Source organism: Eulemur rufifrons, chromosome 12 (assembly GCF_041146395.1).
Source record: "Eulemur rufifrons isolate Redbay chromosome 12, OSU_ERuf_1, whole genome shotgun sequence".
In the NCBI taxonomy this organism is placed as follows: domain Eukaryota; kingdom Metazoa; phylum Chordata; class Mammalia; order Primates; family Lemuridae; genus Eulemur; species Eulemur rufifrons.
Genome location: NC_090994.1, coordinates 22602429 through 22615683, shown reverse-complemented (window position 1 = coordinate 22615683; position 13255 = coordinate 22602429).

Below are 13255 nucleotides of genomic sequence, written 5' to 3'. Positions count from 1 at the left end.
TTTTGCAGAACATCCCTCAGTCGGGATTTGTCTGATGTTTTTCCTTGATCTGATTTCCAGCCACCGAGAACCATGGTAGGGGCTGCAGAGCTGAAACCCATCCTTCTCCCTGGGCGGGGAGGCGGGGGAGGCACCTCCCCTTCTCTCCACCATGAGGCTGCAGAGGAGCCAGGACGGGGCGGGTAGGACTGCCCTGCGGGGGGCGCGGGGGCTGTTCAGAGAGCAGGCTCTGGCATCCTCGCTGCACTGGGGCCGGGCCTGGTGGTCCTCTCGGCTTCACTTCTTGCGGAAGGTTCAGGTAAGGATGGGTCGCGGAGGAGACTTGGCTTGGGATTGGGTATTCCAGGGGACTCGTCTCTGCTCACATCTCTGCAGAGCCCGTCGGAGGGACAGGAGTCTTCCTCCACGGCCAGCTCCAGTGGATCCATGGGGACCGATAGAACTTGGATTCTGGGGCCTTCAGGAAGTTGCCTTGACAACCTGCCCTTCCAGGTGCGGAGGAGAGAGGAGGCGGGCCTGCATGAGCTCTGGAAAGAATAGGATTCTGCGATGTCAAGCTGCCTCCAAGGCTGTTGTCATCTTTATCCTCTCCTGGGTCTCTTCAATTATACAATTTTCTAGCCTCAGTCCTCGGTTGCCAGCCCCTCCTCCTAACACTCAGCCTGGGGAGGAGGAGGCAGCCACCGGGCCCTGACCTGTGTGGGTTGGACAAAGCTGGCAGGCAAACCCCGCGTGCTAAATCCAGTGGACCATTCGCGATGTCTAGACAGGAAGTCAGGCTGAGAGAACAGCAAGGACACTCCCCTCGTGCGACAGCCCAGGCAGCCTGGAGGATCGGTGCTCTGGGGTCTGAGTGCCAGCTCACAGCACATCTTTATGGAAGTAAAGGGGGTGCCTTGACCCCGCCCCTGCACGGCAGATGTGTGCCAGGTGGGGCACAGGACGGCCCGTAGGTGGTACTCTGGTGTAGGTGGCCCAGCATGGCCTTGAAGTTGAGGCTGGGAGAGTAGAACTGGCGTCAGGGTTTCAAACCCTCATCCCAGAGCAATCCTGGGCATGCTCTGAGCGTCACTTACCATCCTAGTGGGAGGAAGGACGGAGAGAGAGCAGAGCCTTAGGGGTCTAGGTCAGCTTAGCCAGTGTCTAGGACTGAGACCTGGAAGAAATTAGTCTGTCTCTCAGTTTCCCCATCTGTAAACTGGGGCTAATTATATACCTGTCCTGCCTGCCTCATGGGTTATAAGAAGATCCAGGTGAAATCACGTGCAGGAAAGACCTGCGTGAAGTGCTCGGCAGCTTTGACCATGAAAGACGTTTACACTGTGAAGCTCCAAGGCTGGCGAGATACTCAGTCCCATTGAACTGGGACACGCGGTTTCTTCTGGCTGTCAGTGACTGAGTGGCCTAGACTGGGAAGGCGGGCGGGTCATTTAGTCCAACACACCCATCGTACCCTTGAGCGTGTGATTCTATGACCTCCCCAGGGTCCCAGAACAAGTTCGTATCCGAGCCCGGGCGACAGCACATGGGGCTCGATGGCTCATGCCACATGGCTTCTGTGTCTGCCAGGGCCAATTCTTCTGGCGCTGAACACCTTCCCGTCACCTCCCCCACCCAGAACCCAACAGCCTTCATTTGCATTTTAGTGCACACCCACACCCTGCCAGCTTATCACATACCCGAACACCCATGCCAGATCCTGGGATCTTTAAGGAAATACAAAAGAGTGAAAGACACAACAGAAAGACGATAACCAAGTGTTCCCTTGGCGCTCGGCCCACGTGGATCGGCAGCGTGCCTGCCACTCCCGCCCTCAATCTGTTCCCCAACCTGTTACTCTCCTCATCCAAGCTGCTCCTGAGAGCCGTCTCCTCTGGGAAGTCTTCCCAGATCCACTAAGCCACTGGCAGCTCCTGCGGGTTGGCCCTGTGTGAACCTCGTCCTTCCCTGGGTGTCGCTCACCCACCTTCACCTCCGTGGCACAGAGCCTGTCCCCTCCTCCTGCCGCCAGGCCCCTCCTGGCTCCTGTGCGAGGACATTTCCCTTCCCAGCCGCGGAGGCTCCCGGGTCTGCCCTGACTCCAGTCCGGAGCTGGACACATATTTGCTGTTAATGCTCTATTATCTCTTGATGTCTTTGTCTCCTGCTTTCATGTGGTCACGAGCGTGCACTCTCTTGACCTCTTCGCATCTGTGGCGTTTTTCTGAAACACTTAGAACTCAGGGGGACGCATTGTCAAGAAGGGAGGCTCCCCGGCCTCTGCCCTTTGGTTGGATCCGGTGAGGAGGTGCCTGGACTCGCACCCGCAGTGCACTAAGCAGGGCCGGATTCCAAGGCTCATCGGCTCCAGCTATCTGACCGAACACCTGCTGCCCAGAACGTCTCTGCTCCCGGGAGTGACACTTCTCTTTGAGTTTTTTTTTTTTATCCAAACTACTAGACAGACAAGTCCATTTTTCTTCATCACACTTTCTACTTACCCTGACCTCTTACCATCTGATAGAGCGTGGTTTAAAAGCGGCCTGCAGAAATGCTACCATTTGTCTAAAACGGAGAGGAGGTAGAAAACACACACACACATATATAAGACATCTACACATAAATATGTGTATAAGTATGTATGTATGTTTTTGCTGTCAAGTATAACTTATCTGTGAATCATGTAAATATAAATTATCTCTGTAACTATACATTAGCGATGAATGATGCACAAACAGCTGAATATATCAGCTGCCTTTGGAGATTTTCATTATATGCCTTCTTACACCTTCTTTTGAACTTTTAAACCTTTTAAAATAATGAATTGATACATACAAAGACTGTTTGAAATGAATATATATACTGAGATATAATGGTTGGGCATGATGGCTCATGCCTGAAATCCTAGCACTTTGGGAGGCCAAGGAAGGAAGATCGCTTGAGGTCAGAGTTCGAGATCAGCCTGAGCAATACAGCAAGGCCTCATCTCTAGAAAAAAAAAATTTTTAAATTAGCTGGGTGTGGTGGCCCGTGCCTGCAGTCCCAGCTACTCAGAAAGCTGAGGCAGGAAGATCACTGGAGCCCAGGATTTCAAGGCTGCAATGAGCTGTGATGACACCACTGTATTCCAGCCTGGATGACAGAATGAGACCGTGTCCAAATTAGTTAGTTAATTTTTAAAAGAGATATAATAATGCACACTTCCACCACGTGGAGCCACCGCCCATCCATCCTAAGGAATGGGACCAATGGTGTCGAGGTTCCTACATCCCTGCCCTGATTCCACAGAGGGGACCGCTAGCCTCAGTCTCATGTCCAGGTTTCCTTGGCTCGCCTGTAGACTTTATCACACATGTATGTACCCCTAAGCAATAAATCATTTTGTTTTAATTGCCTTGAACTTTATAAAAATGGCATCACACTGTTTGTGTTTTGCGGTAACTAGCTATGGTCAGAACTAACTGGAATTCTAAGATTCATCCCTGTTGACCTGGATAACTTTAATTCATGTATTTGCATGGTTACCCAACATTCCGTTGAGTGAATATACCCACTCTATTGATCCATTTTCCTGGCGATAAACATTGGGTTATTTCCCATTTCTGTGGCTCTGAACTTTCCGTATGCCTGTGTAAGGACCTTCTCGTCTTGTAAAGGCTCACTGAAAAAGCAACTCACAAAAGACAGATTAATTGGAGTAAAAGCATACAAATTAATTTAATGTGTATAAACAGGAGTGTTCAGAATGAAGACCCAGAGATACCAGGGAAATTGTCCATTTTTATACTTAGGTTTAACAAAGTGTGGACAGCAGTGTAGACATATGATTGGACAAAAGGGTATGATCCGATGCTGATAGACTGGGTGGGGAAACCCAGCCAGGCCTGTCTGTCTAGATTCTTCTTGGCCTCTCTGAGCAGCATCCTTCCTTCTGGGTACAGGGCAGGAAGGACCCTTTCTGGAATGGGGGGCAGGGTCTCATGACCTACAGTCAAGCAAGGTAGGTCAGATAATTTCTTTATGGCCAGTTTTTACACAGAAAGGCAGAGGGAAAGAGAGTGATATTTTTAGGTTTTATGACTGGCTTTGCAGAAAAGGGGTTCTTCTGGTTTCGATGACCGCCTTGGGGAAGAGGGATTCTCGTTTCCATGTCTAGCCTCAGGGGAGAATGGGGCTGAGAGGCAGGAGAGCGGGGGAAGGTCAGAAAAAGCACTTGTTTCTGAGGCCTTCATTTTGGGTTATGTTCCTCTGAGTCCCAACACCTGCCTCTGGGTGCCCCGGGGGCAGCAGTCCTCCAGGATTCGTCCCTGGCAGTGGAACTGCCGGCCAGTGGGTAGACAGACCTCCAGCTTTTGCCAAGTGGCTTCCAATGTAGTTGTACCAACTCCCACCAGCAGTATGGAGAGTGTTTGTCCCTTGACGTTCTCATCAACACTTGCTATTAACAGACTTCAAATTTTTTTCCCATCCTGTGGGTGTAAAATGGTCTGATATTATGAGCTTAATTTACAATTCTTTGGCGACTGGTGACATTGAGAGCATCTTCTTATGTTTATTGGCCATTCATGTTTCCTTTTCTATGTCCCTTTGAATTTTGAACCATATGAATATATTACCTATTCAAAATATGTATTTACTAAAATGGGCCTGGAATATATCATTTCTCATATGCAAAGGGCCCACCACTCTCCCCCAACACACATAGATACCATCTCTGAACAGTGACACAATAAACAAAATTGCTGACAATACACTGGCGAGACTAAAGGGCTGAATTGCATTTCCCAAAAATTCATATGTTGAAGACCTAGTCCCCAAAACCTCAGAAGGTAGTGACATTTAAAGATAAGTTCTTTAAAGCGGTGATTAAATTAAAATGAGGTCATTAGGGTAGGTCTAATCTGATCTGAATGGTGTCCTTGTAAGAGGATATTAGGACAGGGACAACACAGACCAAGGGACAGGCACGTATGAGGACAGAGCGAGATGGCTTCCACCTGCAAGCCCAGCAGAGAGGCGGCAGAAGAGCCCAACCCCACTAGCACCTTGATCCTGGACTTCGAGCCTCCAGAATCGTGAGACAGTAAATGTCTATTGTTTCACCCTCCGGTCTGTGTATTGTGTCGCTGTGGCCCAAACCGACAGTACAGGGCGCGTGTTGCAGTGTACACAGCGCTTTCCCATACTTGTCTCAGCTACTCATGCATCATCAAATATTAACCGGGCACATCCTGGGTCTAAGGGCACATTTCATTGTTAAATCCTGGCTGCAATCTTTTTTTTTTTTTTTTTTTTGAGACAGAGTCTCACTTTGTTGCCTGGGCTAGAGTGAATGCCATGGCGTCAGCCTAGCTCACAGCAACCTCAAACTCCTGGGCTCAAGCAATCCTCCTGCCTCAGCCTCCCGAGTAGCTGGGACTACAGGCACGCGCCACCATGCCCGGCTAATTTTTTCTATATATATTTTAGTTGGCCAGATAATTTTCTTTCTATTTTTAGTAGAGACGGGGTCTCGCTCTTGCTCAGGCTGGTCTCGAACTCCTGACCTTGAGCGATCCACCTGCCTCGGCCTCCCAGAGTGCTAGGATTACAGGCGTGAGCCACCGTGCCCGGCCTTTTTTTTTTTTTTGAGACAGAGTCTCACTCTCTTGCCTGGGCCGAAGTGCCATGGCGTCAGCCTAGCTAATAGCAACCTCAAACTCCTGGGCCCAAGCGATCCTCCTGCCTCAGCCTCCCGAGTAGCTGAGACTACAGGCATGCGCCACCATGCCTGGCTAATTTTTTTCTATATATTTTTAGTTTTCCGGCTAACTTCTTTCTATTTTTTTAGTAGAGATGGGGGCGGGGGGGGGGTCTCGCTCTTGCTCTGGCTGGTCTCGAACTCCTGAGCTCAAATGATCCACCTGCCTCGGCCTCCCAGAGTGCTAGGATTACAGGCGTGAGCCACTGAGCCCGGCCCTGGCTGCAATCTTTTAAGGCAGAAATAACTATCCCTTTTTTTTATTTGTTAATTATTATTTATTAAGAGAAACTAGACCGGGCACAGTGGCTCCCGCCTATAATCCTAGCACTCTGGGAAGCCAAGGCGGGTGGATCGTTTGAGCTCAGGAGTTCGAGACCAGCCTGAGAAAGAGCGAGACCCTGTCTCTACTAAAAATAGAAAGAAATTAGCTGGCCAATTAAAAAAATATATAGAAAAAATTAGCCGGGCATGGTGGCGCATGCCTGTAGTCCCAGCTACTTGGGAGGCTGAGGCAGGAGGATGGCTTAAGCCCAGGAGTTTGAGGTTGCTGTGAGCTAGGCTGATGCCATGGCACTCCAGCCCGGGCAACAGAGCGAGACTCTGTCTCAAAAAAAAAAAAAAAAAAAAAAGAGAGAGAAACTATTCCTCAGCCCATATATTCATAGCTCAGGAACACAGGTCAGTGACAAACTTTTATGTAAATTAACCCAAAGAAATTCTTTATATTCCAAAATTACTTTGCACTCTGAAAGATTCCCGCCTTCTTCAGCTCCTCAAAATCATCCATAGAATCATAATTTCTGCAGAAATCTGAATATACCTTCTCTCTTGGTTCAGCCACAGCACACTTAAAGAGAGTTGCAACCCACAGGGATACAATGAATGTTCCAATAATATAAAACCACAGACGCCTGGTCAGGTCACTCACACACCTGAGGTTTCCCCAGATGCCATGGTGGTTACTGTCCTTGGTGGCTCTGGGTATGGCGACCTCAACACTTTCTGGCTGATGGAGAAATGAAGTGCCTACCCCTGTTTTTAAGTGAGGAAACAGAGGCTCGTAGCGCTTACAGAGTGCACGGGATAACTAAGATGGCAAGGAACTTAAGAACAGCCACGCAGGGGGCCAGAGAAAACCCAGGCAGATGTGATCGTCATCTTGGAACCAAGAAAAGCTGTCATGGGTTCGGTCCATTTTTCTCCCTAAGGTATAGAACTATGGTAAATAGTATAGAATAATGTAGAACTACGGTAATATGGAAAAAAAACATCAAGATGACAAATTTCACTCGAATAGAAAGAAAAACATTGTCACAGTCAGAATTGCGTAAAGATTGCAAGGTGTTTTGGGTGTAGTGAGTTGTCCCCATAGAAACTGGACAACCACTTTAATGAGTGATTGTGTATGTGTGTGTGTGTGTGTGTAGGGAAGTGAGATTCGAGCTTCAGCTGTGTGGTTGGATGACAAGACATTGAAGGTCCCTGCTTATTCTGAGAGTCAACAATGTGTCTGAGACCAGGTGACTAGGAAGGTGACAGAGACCAGGTGACTAGGAAGCTGTGGGCCAAAAACAGAGTCTGTCTTCTGGATTCTGATTCTGGAGTCTTCCTGCCTTGCCAAGCTGTCTCTAAACATGTTGACGAATTGCTGGACAGTGAGTTCTAATGATGGCAGCATTCACCTGGGGACAGCTGCCTGGGGACAGGACACAGTGACAGAGAGTTTTACAGCTTTTGAAATGAGGAATGAATTACTCGCCTTTTCCCACTTCACGTCTGACACGTCCCTTTTCAGAAGTTCCAGAAGCAAAGTAGGTAGCTGGAAGCAGTAGGGAAGAAGCAATTTTGAGAACCTACTGAGCGCCCGGTGTTTCGTGTTCATCGTTTGCATTAGCTCCAGCTGTAAGATTATTCTTTCGCTCCATTTTATAGATGTGGAAGCTAGACTCAAATGGGCTAGGGAACCTCCAGACTTACAAAGCTAATTCACAGCAGTGACCTTGCCCAAATCCCCTAACCCCAGTATGGGAGCCAGAGCCTGTCTGATTCCAGAAGCCGTTCACATCTTGTTGCTCAATGGGTACCTGAATGTAAAAAAAAAAAAAAAATTTTGTTTTTTATTTTTGCAAATCCAGACTGCTTTCCTTTAGTCACAAGCCCAGGATAAGCAAGTCTTCTGGAAGAGGATTTATATGCTCAGAGCGGATGGGGGTGGGGGGCACTTCCTTTCTCTCTTTTGGTTCCGACGACTGACAGGGGTGAAGTGGATGCTTCCAACCTTGGCCTCTGACCAGACTGCTGCCCTTGGGCCCGTTCACAGTGACATTCTCAACTAATGCAACTAACACTTCCTTCTGCAGGTGAGTGTTGTCTTCTCCTTCTCTCTCTGAACACTTTTACTCCAGAAGACAGTAAAGCCTACGTCTAGCAGAGTCTCTCAGCAGAGCATGGCGACAGCTAGCGCTGGCCAAAGCACAAAGGCCTGAATGGGCCCATTTCAAGCTGAATGATCTATTCAGTCTTCATTGATCTGCAAACTGGGCTGAGAGCCCTTTATGCTGGCCAGGACGTGGCCTCAGAGCAGGCAGTGCTCTTCTTTTCTGCCGTGTGTGTGCGTGTGTGTGTGTGTGTGTGTGTGTGCGCACCCAAGGCAAAGCTAACTTCTGTTTTAGCTTGAGCCCCACCCTCCGTGGTCGGGACGCATAAACACCAGGCTGGCTGTGGTTCTCCCAGACAGCAACAATGCTGAGGGGGATGAACATGATCACTGTTTTTGCTTAGGAGCTGGAAGGCTGGGGGAATCCACTCCCCAATTCAGTGTCTGCCAGAGAGAGGAAGCTGGGAAGGTTCCAGAATAGGAAGGAACCCTGTGCTCCCTCTGCCAGCTTTTCTCTGATGTCTGGGAGGTTCAGATTCCTTGCAGGGAAGTGTCAGGAGCTAGGTCCTTCCTAATGTCCTGGAACTGAAGGATGGGACATCTTCACGCTCTGAGGTTTGCTGGGGCCTCCCCCAGCTGCTGCTACCCTCCTCCCGCTCTCTCTGCCATGCCATTCCCTCCACCTGACCTTTATGCAACTCAGAACAGAGTACATTGCATTGTTACAGATAATCGGCCCAAAGGGGCGGAGAGTCACAGAACAAAGAGAAGAAACAGGTTTTTTCCCTCAGGAAGTTTAATTTAGATCAGGTGGGCACAAAGCTAAGCCAGTTAAATGCAAAATTTATGAGCCAGCGCATGGCACAGTGTGCGTCTAATGCAGGTCAGACTGGGGGCCGCTGCGGAGTGTGGGTTCATTCCTGCCTTTGGGGATGAGACTTTGCAGAGGAGGCCAGTGTTTAGCGGCCCTGAAGGGGAGTGAGGGCCACCGTCAGGCTTATAAGGGGAGCCAAGCTGGCCCTCTATGAGAAGCTGTGTCCACTAAGCAAAGGAGCAAATGCAGGCAGCCGCTAGCAGTGGGCTGGAAGAGGGGCTGATGCTCTGACACCAGACACAAAGAGAGAGGAGAGTTAGCAGAGGGAGATCATTCTACTATCAGGGACCATGCAGTGTTTGTCACATTCCACGGGCCCAGTTGCACAAAATCCTGCAAGAACGGGGAACAAGATGGAAATGGACAAAACACGGCAGAGGCTGCTTACCTGCCCTGTGACCTCGGACAAGCACCTCGACCTTATCTGGCCTCAGTTTCCCCACTTACATTACGCAGGGGTTGGATATGATCAGTGACTCCTAAATTTTGGATCAGTCCAATCTACTAAAAGTTTGGGGGATTAACTTGTTATATTGCCAAAAAAGAATATGTTTTAAAATATCGCCATCATCATCAGTTTAAAAAAGAAAGCACATTTCAGGGCTAAAAAAGTAGATGAAACATAATCTTAGAACACTAAGGGGAGTCCTTTAAAGAACTTTAGCTATCTAGAAAAATCCACTACACGATTTTACTTTTCTCATTTCATGGCAGACTTCTGAAAGCTTCATCACAGAGGGAAACCGATGCAAGAATCTGAAAATTTATAGATGATTTCAGAGGAGCTTCCCAGCTCCAAAGACTCTAAGATTTAAATCCCCGCTGGGCAAATGCCCTAACTTGCCTTTGAACTTCCCTACGATCAGGGTGGTTCAGTGAGAGAACATAAGCACGGCACTGAGGGCTTTCCCCAGCCCGGAGCGCATCGATGCCAAAAGAATGGTGACCATGACACTCCATGCAGGTGACCCCTGCCGCCCGGGATTCGAGTTATCATTCCTCTTCTTTAGCCATCAAATTTCTTCTGTGCCCTGAGGTGCAAAGGAAGCTTCCTCTGGGGCTTTCCTGTCACTGTGAAGGCCTTAGTGGCATGCTAAAGGCAAAAGGCTGAGAGCTGTCCCCTCTCTTCTTGCACCAGAGGCAACAGGTCACTTGGGAGGAGCTGCTCCTCGCTCATCTTGGACACCCTCGCTGCAGTTGTACGTGACAGTCTTTCAATTAACATATGTTGGATTTCATTTCTGTGCTCTGAGATCCAGACATTCTAGGGTCTATGCAAATGAAAGTTATACTTGCGTGGCTTTAACAGACCCCACCCTAAGGAGGTTACAGGCTGTGGAATTTAGCACCAGATCAGCCAGGAGGGAAGGGAGGTGCTCTTCCCCGGAATTGCCATGTGGTGGTAGGAACAACTTAGGGAGCAGCTCCCCACGCCGCCCCCAGGGCCGCAGACGGACAGCTGCCCCGATGCACAGACCTCAGCGGACTGTCTGGCAGAAGTGTTGTCTGGAGACAATGCGGCCATGTGACAGGCCCTAATGAGCCCCTTCTGGAATCCCACAATGGCCAAGTGGCAGAGGCTCCCTGAATAGGTCTCTCTCTTCTCAGCAGCCACAGCGGCTGTGCTGTGTGGCAAACTCCCTTCTCGATCAACCTCTTGCGTTCCTCTGCCCTCTTTTCCTTTCTTTCTGTTATCTTTGTCTTTTCTCTACTTTAATTCTCCCTCTCCCTTCCTTCTCCACACCCCCGACTTCGTTCTTAGACACAAAATCACCTTCCCTTATGCTATGTGGTTGCCCCTTTCCTGGGTCTCGGAGCTGAACCAGACTATCCCTCCAGGCGCGTGACCTCTCTCCCTCCCCAGCCGCCCCCACCCCCAGGAAGCTGCTTTCCAATCCTGCTTTCCTTGCTGCAGGGGGGTGGGGAAGAATCAGCAAGTCTTAGGGACTGGAAATCACCAGCACCTGCATTGTAAGTTACCTGTAAGAGCCACCATTCCCCCAAGGTAGTCTACAGTGCCCCAGGCACGCGCACGGTGGCCCACGCCTGTAATCCCAGCACGTTGGGAAGCTGAGATGAAAGGATCACTTGAGGCCAAGACTTCAAGATCAGCCTGAGCAAACAGAGCGAGACCCCATCTCTCTGAAAAATAGAAAAATTAGCCAGTGTGGTGGTGCACACCTGTAGTCCCAGCGACCTGGGAAGCTGAGGCAGGAGGATCGCCTGAGCCCCAGAGTCTGGGGTTGCTGTGAGCTATGATCATGCCACTACCCTCATGTCCAAGCAATAAAGCAGGACCCTGTCTCAAACAATAAAAAAATAAGAAGAATCGGAAAGGTCTGTTCCGGGAGGAACATTCCTCGATTTGAAAGGGGCCACCGGCATCCATGGCTGACCCAACCGTGGGCATGAGGGGCCCCTCCTCCACACTCTGGGCATCTCCCAGGTGCCTTCCCGACAGCCTGGTTGGCAACCTTTGGCTGCCAGTCAGTCTGTAAGAAGTCCCTCTGCTGGGGAGGGTCACCTCTACGCCACCCCTCAGCCCGTGCTCTGCACCCCTGTCCCGCCTCTTAGGCACCAGAGCGCTGGGAAATCAGCCTTGAGGAGTGGGGATTACGGTAGGCTCTATGTTCCGCACAACATGGTTGGGAAATGCAGAGGGGCCTCCGAGCTCACGAGTGGATTCCCTAGAGAGGGGTAAAGCAATTGCAGAGGGATGGAAAGCGGCTTTCGGAAGAGAAAGAAGAAGGCAGCAGGTTCTGGCCAGGAGGGGAGAAGTGAGGCAGAGGGCAGATGCCAGGGCCGGGACAAGCGGACACTTCATCAATCTATAGCTTTACATCATTCACTTAAAACCTGGCTTCGAGGCTCAAGGACGAGGAAAGTGCGAGGCCAGAGAGAGATGGAGAGATTGCCAAGGAGGTTATTGAGAAAAAGGGATGTGAGCATCACCAGTCTGTTTCAGTCTCCTTGGTGGCTCACCTTTTGTCTCTGCCTCGATCACCTTTTTTTTTGTACAGTCGGGGTCCCCCTGTTGCCCAGGCTGGTCACAAGTTCCTGGCCTCAAGTGATCCTTCTGACTCGGGCTCCCAAAGTGCTGGGGTTACAGGCATGAGCCATGCGCCTGGCCTTGGGTGGTGGCTGGAGAATGGCTCCGTGGGGTGGCGAGCCTGGCACCACCGCAAATGTCTGAACGCTAAGCCAGGGGGTGGTGCGGGTCTTCTGGCCCATTGGGACTGCACAGGAGCTCAGGCAACGGCCATCCCCGCCTAACGAGCACCCAGTGCGTGTCAGGCATGCTCAGGGCTTTAGATAGGATCCTCAGAATCCTACATATCCATTTTACGGTTGGGGAAATTGAAGCCTAGAGAAGCTGCTAAATTTGCCAAGGTGACAAGAGAAAAAACTCATATACAGGACAGACCAATTCGTACCTGTGCCCCAGGAGAATATTGGAAAGTCGGTGAAGCCAAATGCTAAGGAGGTCTCTGTTTATTCCGTATTTTTGAACAAGGCTAAAGCAAGTCTCATTTAGATCCTCCAACGGGCTATAGAATTTAAACAGAAGGCCACCTGAAGCAGAAACAGGACAGGGAGGCGGGAAGGGGGCATAACTGAGCACCAGTCCCCGTATAAAGCACCTTGACCAGGGCCGGGGCAGCAGTGACGCAACCTACGGTCCAGACGGAGTTGTGCGTGTATCTGTTGTCCCAGTGTGTTCCCCAGCGATTCTCTACCTGTCACCAACACTCTGTTTTTGCTGCCACCAACACATGATAATCTGATCTGGAGAAGGAGATAAAAAAAAAAAAGGAGGGAAGTGGAGTGTCTGTGGAAACAAACACCATCAAATGTCCTGGCTCCCTTCCCGGGCCTTCAGTAAAGACGCAGGAAGGAAGAAGCCGCAGAGCTGAGTCGGCATCAGCAAGCCTTCCCTGAGTCTCCATTAAGTCATTAAGGGAGTGCTGTGCAGTCGTGGTGCAGATTGCCCGGGCGCTGCTGCAGAGGGACCCTCCAGGTAGGTCGGGCTTAGCGACAAACGGGGAGGCAAAGATGTGTTGGGTATTTGTCTTCTTGGATTGTCCACCCATAGTCAACATTTTGCCATAACAGACTTTCTCCCTGATTGTTTTAATAGTGTTTACTGCATTTAAAACCTCGGTTTTGAATCGTGGTATTAAGCACAGCTCTAATTTGGGCAACTAGTGACCCACGTTCTACTCTAGGGAAGGTTGGGGGCGGGACAGGAGGAAACACTCCAGCCAAACAGAAAGTTTCTGGT